The sequence below is a fragment of the Mercurialis annua genome, linkage group LG5, assembly GCF_937616625.2.
Source record: "Mercurialis annua linkage group LG5, ddMerAnnu1.2, whole genome shotgun sequence".
NCBI classification, from domain to species: domain Eukaryota; kingdom Viridiplantae; phylum Streptophyta; class Magnoliopsida; order Malpighiales; family Euphorbiaceae; genus Mercurialis; species Mercurialis annua.
The window spans coordinates 41,670,421-41,680,048 of NC_065574.1; the positions used below are offsets into that span (position 1 = coordinate 41,670,421).

Here is a 9,628-nt window from a genome sequence, read left to right on the forward strand (position 1 = left end):
ATCGCCTATCGCGTAAACAGAACGAGTAACGAGCACCGGTGAATTGCAATGCAGGGACTAAACGGGAAATATGAAAAAGTTCAGGGACCAAAACGTACTTTTAAAGATATTTTTTATTTTGGTTGAATGAGTTGCAAGGCAGCAGATATATACGATGATCGTGCAAGGTGTGACGGGTGCGATCATACTAGCACTAATGCACCGGATCCCATCAGAACTCCGAAGTTAAACGTGATTGGGCGAGAGCAGTACTAGGATGGGTGACCTCCTGGGAAGTCCTCGTGTTGCACCCCTTTTTTGCATTTTTGCGGTCCGCGCCTGCATTTTTTTAATTATTATCGCCTATCGCGTAAACAGAACGAGTAACGAGTAACGAGCAACGAGCACCGGTGAATTGCAATGCAGGGACTAAACGGGAAATATGAAAAAGTTCAGGGACCAAAACGTACTTTTAAAGATAGTTTTTATTTTGGTTGAATGAGTTGCAAGGCAGCAGATATATACGATGATCGTGCAAGGTGTGACGGGTGCGATCATACCAGCACTAATGCACCGGATCCCATCAGAACTCCGTAGTTAAACGTGCTTGGGCGAGAGCAGTACTAGGATGGGTGACCTCCTGGGAAGTCCTCGTGTTGCACCCCTTTTTTGCATTTTTGCGGTCCGCGCCTGCATTTTTTTAATTATTATCGCCTATCGCGTAAACAGAACGAGTAACGAGCACCGGTGAATTGCAATGCAGGGACTAAACGGGAAATATGAAAAAGTTCAGGGACCAAAACGTACTTTTAAAGATATTTTTTATTTTGGTTGAATGAGTTGCAAGGCAGCAGATATATACGATGATCGTGCAAGGTGTGACGGGTGCGATCATACCAGCACTAATGCACCGGATCCCATCAGAACTCCGAAGTTAAACGTGCTTGGGCGAGAGCAGTACTAGGATGGGTGACCTCCTGGGAAGTCCTCGTGTTGCACCCCTTTTTGGCATTTTTGCGGTCCGCGCCTGCATTTTTTTAATTATTATCGCCTATCGCGTAAACGAGTAACGAGCAACGAGCACCGGTGAATTGCAATGCAGGGACTAAACGGGAAATATGAAAAAGTTCAGGGACCAAAACGTACTTTTAAAGATAGTTTTTATTTTGGTTGAATGAGTTGCAAGGCAGCAGATATATACGATGATCGTGCAAGGTGTGACGGGTGCGATCATACCAGCACTAATGCACCGGATCCCATCAGAACTCCGAAGTTAAACGTGCTTGGGCGAGAGCAGTACTAGGATGGGTGACCTCCTGGGAAGTCCTCGTGTTGCACCCCTTTTTGGCATTTTTGCGGTCCGCGCCTGCATTTTTTTAATTATTATCGCCTATCGCGTAAACAGAACGAGTAACGAGTAACGAGCAACGAGCACCGGTGAATTGCAATGCAGGGACTAAACGGGAAATATGAAAAAGTTCAGGGACCAAAACGTACTTTTAAAGATATTTTTTATTTTGGTTGAATGAGTTGCAAGGCAGCAGATATATACGATGATCGTGCAAGGTGTGACGGGTGCGATCATACCAGCACTAATGCACCGGATCCCATCAGAACTCCGAAGTTAAACGTGCTTGGGCGAGAGCAGTACTAGGATGGGTGACCTCCTGGGAAGTCCTCGTGTTGCACCCCTTTTATGCATTTTTGCGGTCCGCGCCTGCATTTTTTTAATTATTATCGCCTATCGCGTAAACAGAACGAGTAACGAGTAACGAGCAACGAGCACCGGTGAATTGCAATGCAGGGACTAAACGGGAAAATGAAAAAGTTCAGGGACCAAAACGAACTTTTAAAGATATTTTTTATTTTGGTTGAATGAGTTGCAAGGCAGCAGATATATACGATGATCGTGCAAGGTGTGACGGGTGCGATCATACCAGCACTAATGCACCGGATCCCATCAGAACTCCGAAGTTAAACGTGCTTGGGCGAGAGCAGTACTAGGATGGGTGACCTCCTGGGAAGTCCTCGTGTTGCACCCCTTTTTGGCATTTTTGCGGTCCGCGCCTGCATTTTTTTAATTATTATCGCCTATCGCGTAAACAGAACGAGTAACGAGTAACGAGCAACGAGCACCGGTGAATTGCAATGCAGGGACTAAACGGGAAATATGAAAAAGTTCAGGGACCAAAACGTACTTTTAAAGATATTTTTTATTTTGGTTGAATGAGTTGCAAGGCAGCAGATATATACGATGATCGTGCAAGGTGTGACGGGTGCGATCATACCAGCACTAATGCACCGGATCCCATCAGAACTCCGAAGTTAAACGTGCTTGGGCGAGAGCAGTACTAGGATGGGTGACCTCTTGGGAAGTCCTCGTGTTGCACCCCTTTTTTGCATTTTTGCGGTCCGCGCCTGCATTTTTTTAATTATTATCGCCTATCGCGTAAACAGAACGAGTAACGAGCACCGGTGAATTGCAATGCAGGGACTAAACGGGAAATATGAAAAAGTTCAGGGACCAAAACGTACTTTTAAAGATATTTTTTATTTTGGTTGAATGAGTTGCAAGGCAGCAGATATATACGATGATCGTGCAAGGTGTGACGGGTGCGATCATACCAGCACTAATGCACCGGATCCCATCAGAACTCCGAAGTTAAACGTGCTTGGGCGAGAGCAGTACTAGGATGGGTGACCTCCTGGGAAGTCCTCGTGTTGCACCCCTTTTTTGCATTTTTGCGGTCCGCGCCTGCATTTTTTTAATTATTATCGCCTATCGCGTAAACAGAACGAGTAACGAGCACCGGTGAATTGCAATGCAGGGACTAAACGGGAAATATGAAAAAGTTCAGGGACCAAAACGTACTTTTAAAGATATTTTTTATTTTGGTTGAATGAGTTGCAAGGCAGCAGATATATACGATGATCGTGCAAGGTGTGACGGGTGCGATCATACCAGCACTAATGCACCGGATCCCATCAGAACTCCGAAGTTAAACGTGCTTGGGCGAGAGCAGTACTAGGATGGGTGACCTCCTGGGAAGTCCTCGTGTTGCACCCCTTTTTGGCATTTTTGCGGTCCGCGCCTGCATTTTTTTAATTATTATCGCCTATCGCGTAAACGAGTAACGAGCAACGAGCACCGGTGAATTGCAATGCAGGGACTAAACGGGAAATATGAAAAAGTTCAGGGACCAAAACGTACTTTTAAAGATAGTTTTTATTTTGGTTGAATGAGTTGCAAGGCAGCAGATATATACGATGATCGTGCAAGGTGTGACGGGTGCGATCATACCAGCACTAATGCACCGGATCCCATCAGAACTCCGAAGTTAAACGTGCTTGGGCGAGAGCAGTACTAGGATGGGTGACCTCCTGGGAAGTCCTCGTGTTGCACCCCTTTTTGGCATTTTTGCGGTCCGCGCCTGCATTTTTTTAATTATTATCGCCTATCGCGTAAACAGAACGAGTAACGAGTAACGAGCAACGAGCACCGGTGAATTGCAATGCAGGGACTAAACGGGAAATATGAAAAAGTTCAGGGACCAAAACGTACTTTTAAAGATATTTTTTATTTTGGTTGAATGAGTTGCAAGGCAGCAGATATATACGATGATCGTGCAAGGTGTGACGGGTGCGATCATACCAGCACTAATGCACCGGATCCCATCAGAACTCCGAAGTTAAACGTGCTTGGGCGAGAGCAGTACTAGGATGGGTGACCTCCTGGGAAGTCCTCGTGTTGCACCCCTTTTTTGCATTTTTGCGGTCCGCGCCTGCATTTTTTTAATTATTATCGCCTATCGCGTAAACAGAACGAGTAACGAGTAACGAGCAACGAGCACCGGTGAATTGCAATGCAGGGACTAAACGGGAAAATGAAAAAGTTCAGGGACCAAAACGTACTTTTAAAGATATTTTTTATTTTGGTTGAATGAGTTGCAAGGCAGCAGATATATACGATGATCGTGCAAGGTGTGACGGGTGCGATCATACCAGCACTAATGCACCGGATCCCATCAGAACTCCGAAGTTAAACGTGCTTGGGCGAGAGCAGTACTAGGATGGGTGACCTCCTGGGAAGTCCTCGTGTTGCACCCCTTTTTGGAATTTTTGCGGTCCGCGCCTGCATTTTTTTTATTATTATCGCCTATCGCGTAAACGAGTAACGAGCAACGAGCACCGGTGAATTGCAATGCAGGGACTAAACGGGAAATATGAAAAAGTTCAGGGACCAAAACGTACTTTTAAAGATATTTTTTATTTTGGTTGAATGAGTTGCAAGGCAGCAGATATATACGATGATCGTGCAAGGTGTGACGGGTGCGATCATACCAGCACTAATGCACCGGATCCCATCAGAACTCCGAAGTTAAACGTGCTTGGGCGAGAGCAGTACTAGGATGGGTGACCTCCTGGGAAGTCCTCGTGTTGCACCCCTTTTTTGCATTTTTGCGGTCCGCGCCTGCATTTTTTTAATTATTATCGCCTATCGCGTAAACAGAACGAGTAACGAGTAACGAGCAACGAGCACCGGTGAATTGCAATGCAGGGACTAAACGGGAAATATGAAAAAGTTCAGGGACCAAAACGTACTTTTAAAGATAGTTTTTATTTTGGTTGAATGAGTTGCAAGGCAGCAGATATATACGATGATCGTGCAAGGTGTGACGGGTGCGATCATACCAGCACTAATGCACCGGATCCCATCAGAACTCCGAAGTTAAACGTGCTTGGGCGAGAGCAGTACTAGGATGGGTGACCTCCTGGGAAGTCCTCGTGTTGCACCCCTTTTTGGCATTTTTGCGGTCCGCGCCTGCATTTTTTTAATTATTATCGCCTATCGCGTAAACAGAACGAGTAACGAGCACCGGTGAATTGCAATGCAGGGACTAAACGGGAAATATGAAAAAGTTCAGGGACCAAAACGTACTTTTAAAGATATTTTTTATTTTGGTTGAATGAGTTGCAAGGCAGCAGATATATACGATGATCGTGCAAGGTGTGACGGGTGCGATCATACTAGCACTAATGCACCATATCCCATCAGAACTCCGAAGTTAAACGTGATTGGGTGAGAGCAGTACTAGGATGGGTGACCTCCTGGGAAGTCCTCGTGTTGCACCCCTTTTTTGCATTTTTGCGGTCCGCGCCTGCATTTTTTTAATTATTATCGCCTATCGCGTAAACAGAACGAGTAACGAGTAACGAGCAACGAGCAGCGGTGAATTGCAATGCAGGGACTAAACGGGAAATATGAAAAAGTTTAGGGACCAAAACGTACTTTTAAAGATATTTTTTATTTTGGTTGAATGAGTTGCAAGGCAGCAGATATATACGATGATCGTGCAAGGTGTGACGGGTGCGATCATACCAGCACTAATGCACCGGATCCCATCAGAACTCCGAAGTTAAACGTGCTTGGGCGAGAGCAGTACTAGGATGGGTGACCTCCTGGGAAGTCCTCGTGTTGCACCCCTTTTTTGCATTTTTGCGGTCCGCGCCTGCATTTTTTTAATTATTATCGCCTATCGCGTAAACAGAACGAGTAACGAGCACCGGTGAATTGCAATGCAGGGACTAAACGGGAAATATGAAAAAGTTCAGGGACCAAAACGTACTTTTAAAGATAGTTTTTATTTTGGTTGAATGAGTTGCAAGGCAGCAGATATATACGATGATCGTGCAAGGTGTGACGGGTGCGATCATACCAGCACTAATGCACCGGATCCCATCAGAACTCCGAAGTTAAACGTGCTTGGGCGAGAGCAGTACTAGGATGGGTGACCTCCTGGGAAGTCCTCGTGTTGCACCCCTTTTTGGCATTTTTGCGGTCCGCGCCTGCATTTTTTTAATTATTATCGCCTATCGCGTAAACAGAACGAGTAACGAGTAACGAGCACCGGTGAATTGAAATGCAGGGACTAAACGGGAAATATGAAAAAGTTCAGGGACCAAAACGTACTTTTAAAGATAGTTTTTATTTTGGTTGAATGAGTTGCAAGGCAGCAGATATATACGATGATCGTGCAAGGTGTGACGGGTGCGATCATACTAGCACTAATGCACCGGATCCCATCAGAACTCCGAAGTTAAACGTGATTGGGCGAGAGCAGTACTAGGATGGGTGACCTCCTGGGAAGTCCTCGTGTTGCACCCCTTTTTTGCATTTTTGCGGTCCGCGCCTGCATTTTTTTAATTATTATCGCCTATCGCGTAAACAGAACGAGTAACGAGCACCGGTGAATTGCAATGCAGGGACTAAACGGGAAATATGAAAAAGTTCAGGGACCAAAACGTACTTTTAAAGATAGTTTTTATTTTGGTTGAATGAGTTGCAAGGCAGCAGATATATACGATGATCGTGCAAGGTGTGACGGGTGCGATCATACCAGCACTAATGCACCGGATCCCATCAGAACTCCGTAGTTAAACGTGTTTGGGCGAGAGCAGTACTAGGATGGGTGACCTCCTGGGAAGTCCTCGTATTGCACCCCTTTTTTGCATTTTTGCGGTCCGCGCCTGCATTTTTTTAATTATTATCGCCTATCGCGTAAACAGAACGAGTAACGAGCACCGGTGAATTGCAATGCAGGGACTAAACGGGAAATATGAAAAAGTTCAGGGACCAAAACGTACTTTTAAAGATAGTTTTTATTTTGGTTGAATGAGTTGCAAGGCAGCAGATATATACGATGATCGTGCAAGGTGTGACGGGTGCGATCATACTAGCACTAATGCACCGGATCCCATCAGAACTCCGAAGCTAAACGTGCTTGGGCGAGAGCAGTACTAGGATGGGTGACCTCCTGGGAAGTCCTCGTGTTGCACCCCTTTTTTGCATTTTTGCGGTCCGCGCCTGCATTTTTTTAATTATTATCGCCTATCGCGTAAACAGAACGAGTAACGAGTAACGAGCAACGAGCACCGGTGAATTGCAATGCAGGGACTAAACGGGAAAATGAAAAAGTTCAGGGACCAAAACGTACTTTTAAAGATATTTTTTATTTTGGTTGAATGAGTTGCAAGGCAGCAGATATATACGATGATCGTGCAAGGTGTGACGGGTGCGATCATACCAGCACTAATGCACCGGATCCCATCAGAACTCCGAAGTTAAACGTGCTTGGGCGAGAGCAGTACTAGGATGGGTGACCTCCTGGGAAGTCCTCGTGTTGCACCCCTTTTTGGCATTTTTGCGGTCCGCGCCTGCATTTTTTTAATTATTATCGCCTATCGCGTAAACAGAACGAGTAACGAGTAACGAGCACCGAGCACCGGTGAATTGCAATGCAGGGACTAAACGGGAAATATGAAAAAGTTCAGGGACCAAAACGTACTTTTAAAGATATTTTTTATTTTGGTTGAATGAGTTGCAAGGCAGCAGATATATACGATGATCGTGCAAGGTGTGACGGGTGCGATCATACCAGCACTAATGCACCGGATCCCATCAGAACTCCGAAGTTAAACGTGCTTGGGCGAGAGCAGTACTAGGATGGGTGACCTCCTGGGAAGTCCTCGTGTTGCACCCCTTTTTTGCATTTTTGCGGTCCGCGCCTGCATTTTTTTAATTATTATCGCCTATCGCGTATACAGAACGAGTAACGAGCACCGGTGAATTGCAATGCAGGGACTAAACGGGAAATATGAAAAAGTTCAGGGACCAAAACGTACTTTTAAAGATATTTTTTATTTTGGTTGAATGAGTTGCAAGGCAGCAGATATATACGATGATCGTGCAAGGTGTGACGGGTGCGATCATACCAGCACTAATGCACCGGATCCCATCAGAACTCCGAAGTTAAACGTGCTTGGGCGAGAGCAGTACTAGGATGGGTGACCTCCTGGGAAGTCCTCGTGTTGCACCCCTTTTTTGCATTTTTGCGGTCCGCGCCTGCATTTTTTTAATTATTATCGCCTATCGCGTAAACAGAACGAGTAACGAGCACCGGTGAATTGCAATGCAGGGACTAAACGGGAAATATGAAAAAGTTCAGGGACCAAAACGTACTTTTAAAGATATTTTTTATTTTGGTTGAATGAGTTGCAAGGCAGCAGATATATACGATGATCGTGCAAGGTGTGACGGGTGCGATCATACCAGCACTAATGCACCGGATCCCATCAGAACTCCGAAGTTAAACGTGCTTGGGCGAGAGCAGTACTAGGATGGGTGACCTCCTGGGAAGTCCTCGTGTTGCACCCCTTTTTGGCATTTTTGCGGTCCGCGCCTGCATTTTTTTAATTATTATCGCCTATCGCGTAAACGAGTAACGAGCAACGAGCACCGGTGAATTGCAATGCAGGGACTAAACGGGAAATATGAAAAAGTTCAGGGACCAAAACGTACTTTTAAAGATAGTTTTTATTTTGGTTGAATGAGTTGCAAGGCAGCAGATATATACGATGATCGTGCAAGGTGTGACGGGTGCGATCATACCAGCACTAATGCACCGGATCCCATCAGAACTCCGAAGTTAAACGTGCTTGGGCGAGAGCAGTACTAGGATGGGTGACCTCCTGGGAAGTCCTCGTGTTGCACCCCTTTTTGGCATTTTTGCGGTCCGCGCCTGCATTTTTTTAATTATTATCGCCTATCGCGTAAACAGAACGAGTAACGAGTAACGAGCAACGAGCACCGGTGAATTGCAATGCAGGGACTAAACGGGAAATATGAAAAAGTTCAGGGACCAAAACGTACTTTTAAAGATATTTTTTATTTTGGTTGAATGAGTTGCAAGGCAGCAGATATATACGATGATCGTGCAAGGTGTGACGGGTGCGATCATACCAGCACTAATGCACCGGATCCCATCAGAACTCCGAAGTTAAACGTGCTTGGGCGAGAGCAGTACTAGGATGGGTGACCTCCTGGGAAGTCCTCGTGTTGCACCCCTTTTTTGCATTTTTGCGGTCCGCGCCTGCATTTTTTTAATTATTATCGCCTATCGCGTAAACAGAACGAGTAACGAGTAACGAGCAACGAGCACCGGTGAATTGCAATGCAGGGACTAAACGGGAAAATGAAAAAGTTCAGGGACCAAAACGTACTTTTAAAGATATTTTTTATTTTGGTTGAATGAGTTGCAAGGCAGCAGATATATACGATGATCGTGCAAGGTGTGACGGGTGCGATCATACCAGCACTAATGCACCGGATCCCATCAGAACTCCGAAGTTAAACGTGCTTGGGCGAGAGCAGTACTAGGATGGGTGACCTCCTGGGAAGTCCTCGTGTTGCACCCCTTTTTGGCATTTTTGCGGTCCGCGCCTGCATTTTTTTTATTATTATCGCCTATCGCGTAAACGAGTAACGAGCAACGAGCACCGGTGAATTGCAATGCAGGGACTAAACGGGAAATATGAAAAAGTTCAGGGACCAAAACGTACTTTTAAAGATATTTTTTATTTTGGTTGAATGAGTTGCAAGGCAGCAGATATATACGATGATCGTGCAAGGTGTGACGGGTGCGATCATACCAGCACTAATGCACCGGATCCCATCAGAACTCCGAAGTTAAACGTGCTTGGGCGAGAGCAGTACTAGGATGGGTGACCTCCTGGGAAGTCCTCGTGTTGCACCCCTTTTTTGCATTTTTGCGGTCCGCGCCTGCATTTTTTTAATTATTATCGCCTATCG

At 45.6% G+C, this 9,628-nt stretch overlaps 28 non-coding genes across 28 annotated transcripts; all 28 read left to right on the top strand.

The window, feature by feature from the left end:
• The first annotated feature begins 174 nt into the window (after window positions 1–174).
• On the top strand, window positions 175–293 carry LOC126685047 (5S ribosomal RNA). Its single transcript, XR_007643203.1, has one exon. It is a non-coding gene; the product is annotated as a 5S ribosomal RNA (ribosomal RNA).
• A 232-nt stretch (window positions 294–525) lies between these two features.
• Window positions 526–644, top strand: LOC126684420 (5S ribosomal RNA). The gene has a single exon (XR_007642600.1). It is a non-coding gene; the product is annotated as a 5S ribosomal RNA (ribosomal RNA).
• A 218-nt stretch (window positions 645–862) lies between these two features.
• On the top strand, window positions 863–981 carry LOC126685589 (5S ribosomal RNA). The gene has a single exon (XR_007643689.1). It is a non-coding gene; the product is annotated as a 5S ribosomal RNA (ribosomal RNA).
• A 220-nt stretch (window positions 982–1,201) lies between these two features.
• LOC126685590 (5S ribosomal RNA) lies at window positions 1,202–1,320 on the top strand. Its single transcript, XR_007643690.1, has one exon. It is a non-coding gene; the product is annotated as a 5S ribosomal RNA (ribosomal RNA).
• Window positions 1,321–1,552: 232 nt separating this feature from the next.
• On the top strand, window positions 1,553–1,671 carry LOC126685591 (5S ribosomal RNA). Its single transcript, XR_007643691.1, has one exon. It is a non-coding gene; the product is annotated as a 5S ribosomal RNA (ribosomal RNA).
• A 231-nt stretch (window positions 1,672–1,902) lies between these two features.
• On the top strand, window positions 1,903–2,021 carry LOC126685593 (5S ribosomal RNA). The gene has a single exon (XR_007643692.1). It is a non-coding gene; the product is annotated as a 5S ribosomal RNA (ribosomal RNA).
• A 232-nt stretch (window positions 2,022–2,253) lies between these two features.
• On the top strand, window positions 2,254–2,372 carry LOC126684309 (5S ribosomal RNA). Its single transcript, XR_007642494.1, has one exon. It is a non-coding gene; the product is annotated as a 5S ribosomal RNA (ribosomal RNA).
• Window positions 2,373–2,590: 218 nt separating this feature from the next.
• LOC126685594 (5S ribosomal RNA) lies at window positions 2,591–2,709 on the top strand. Its single transcript, XR_007643693.1, has one exon. It is a non-coding gene; the product is annotated as a 5S ribosomal RNA (ribosomal RNA).
• A 218-nt stretch (window positions 2,710–2,927) lies between these two features.
• LOC126685595 (5S ribosomal RNA) lies at window positions 2,928–3,046 on the top strand. The gene has a single exon (XR_007643694.1). It is a non-coding gene; the product is annotated as a 5S ribosomal RNA (ribosomal RNA).
• Window positions 3,047–3,266: 220 nt separating this feature from the next.
• On the top strand, window positions 3,267–3,385 carry LOC126685597 (5S ribosomal RNA). Its single transcript, XR_007643696.1, has one exon. It is a non-coding gene; the product is annotated as a 5S ribosomal RNA (ribosomal RNA).
• A 232-nt stretch (window positions 3,386–3,617) lies between these two features.
• On the top strand, window positions 3,618–3,736 carry LOC126685598 (5S ribosomal RNA). Its single transcript, XR_007643697.1, has one exon. It is a non-coding gene; the product is annotated as a 5S ribosomal RNA (ribosomal RNA).
• A 231-nt stretch (window positions 3,737–3,967) lies between these two features.
• On the top strand, window positions 3,968–4,086 carry LOC126685599 (5S ribosomal RNA). The gene has a single exon (XR_007643698.1). It is a non-coding gene; the product is annotated as a 5S ribosomal RNA (ribosomal RNA).
• A 220-nt stretch (window positions 4,087–4,306) lies between these two features.
• Window positions 4,307–4,425, top strand: LOC126685600 (5S ribosomal RNA). The gene has a single exon (XR_007643699.1). It is a non-coding gene; the product is annotated as a 5S ribosomal RNA (ribosomal RNA).
• A 232-nt stretch (window positions 4,426–4,657) lies between these two features.
• Window positions 4,658–4,776, top strand: LOC126685601 (5S ribosomal RNA). The gene has a single exon (XR_007643700.1). It is a non-coding gene; the product is annotated as a 5S ribosomal RNA (ribosomal RNA).
• Window positions 4,777–4,994: 218 nt separating this feature from the next.
• Window positions 4,995–5,113, top strand: LOC126685108 (5S ribosomal RNA). Its single transcript, XR_007643260.1, has one exon. It is a non-coding gene; the product is annotated as a 5S ribosomal RNA (ribosomal RNA).
• A 232-nt stretch (window positions 5,114–5,345) lies between these two features.
• Window positions 5,346–5,464, top strand: LOC126685602 (5S ribosomal RNA). Its single transcript, XR_007643701.1, has one exon. It is a non-coding gene; the product is annotated as a 5S ribosomal RNA (ribosomal RNA).
• A 218-nt stretch (window positions 5,465–5,682) lies between these two features.
• LOC126685604 (5S ribosomal RNA) lies at window positions 5,683–5,801 on the top strand. The gene has a single exon (XR_007643702.1). It is a non-coding gene; the product is annotated as a 5S ribosomal RNA (ribosomal RNA).
• A 225-nt stretch (window positions 5,802–6,026) lies between these two features.
• On the top strand, window positions 6,027–6,145 carry LOC126685048 (5S ribosomal RNA). The gene has a single exon (XR_007643204.1). It is a non-coding gene; the product is annotated as a 5S ribosomal RNA (ribosomal RNA).
• Window positions 6,146–6,363: 218 nt separating this feature from the next.
• LOC126684887 (5S ribosomal RNA) lies at window positions 6,364–6,482 on the top strand. Its single transcript, XR_007643052.1, has one exon. It is a non-coding gene; the product is annotated as a 5S ribosomal RNA (ribosomal RNA).
• A 218-nt stretch (window positions 6,483–6,700) lies between these two features.
• On the top strand, window positions 6,701–6,819 carry LOC126684792 (5S ribosomal RNA). The gene has a single exon (XR_007642961.1). It is a non-coding gene; the product is annotated as a 5S ribosomal RNA (ribosomal RNA).
• A 231-nt stretch (window positions 6,820–7,050) lies between these two features.
• LOC126685605 (5S ribosomal RNA) lies at window positions 7,051–7,169 on the top strand. The gene has a single exon (XR_007643703.1). It is a non-coding gene; the product is annotated as a 5S ribosomal RNA (ribosomal RNA).
• Window positions 7,170–7,401: 232 nt separating this feature from the next.
• LOC126685606 (5S ribosomal RNA) lies at window positions 7,402–7,520 on the top strand. The gene has a single exon (XR_007643704.1). It is a non-coding gene; the product is annotated as a 5S ribosomal RNA (ribosomal RNA).
• Window positions 7,521–7,738: 218 nt separating this feature from the next.
• On the top strand, window positions 7,739–7,857 carry LOC126685607 (5S ribosomal RNA). Its single transcript, XR_007643705.1, has one exon. It is a non-coding gene; the product is annotated as a 5S ribosomal RNA (ribosomal RNA).
• A 218-nt stretch (window positions 7,858–8,075) lies between these two features.
• Window positions 8,076–8,194, top strand: LOC126685609 (5S ribosomal RNA). The gene has a single exon (XR_007643707.1). It is a non-coding gene; the product is annotated as a 5S ribosomal RNA (ribosomal RNA).
• A 220-nt stretch (window positions 8,195–8,414) lies between these two features.
• On the top strand, window positions 8,415–8,533 carry LOC126685610 (5S ribosomal RNA). Its single transcript, XR_007643708.1, has one exon. It is a non-coding gene; the product is annotated as a 5S ribosomal RNA (ribosomal RNA).
• Window positions 8,534–8,765: 232 nt separating this feature from the next.
• Window positions 8,766–8,884, top strand: LOC126685611 (5S ribosomal RNA). Its single transcript, XR_007643709.1, has one exon. It is a non-coding gene; the product is annotated as a 5S ribosomal RNA (ribosomal RNA).
• A 231-nt stretch (window positions 8,885–9,115) lies between these two features.
• Window positions 9,116–9,234, top strand: LOC126685612 (5S ribosomal RNA). Its single transcript, XR_007643710.1, has one exon. It is a non-coding gene; the product is annotated as a 5S ribosomal RNA (ribosomal RNA).
• Window positions 9,235–9,454: 220 nt separating this feature from the next.
• On the top strand, window positions 9,455–9,573 carry LOC126685613 (5S ribosomal RNA). The gene has a single exon (XR_007643711.1). It is a non-coding gene; the product is annotated as a 5S ribosomal RNA (ribosomal RNA).
• Window positions 9,574–9,628: the final 55 nt, after the last annotated feature.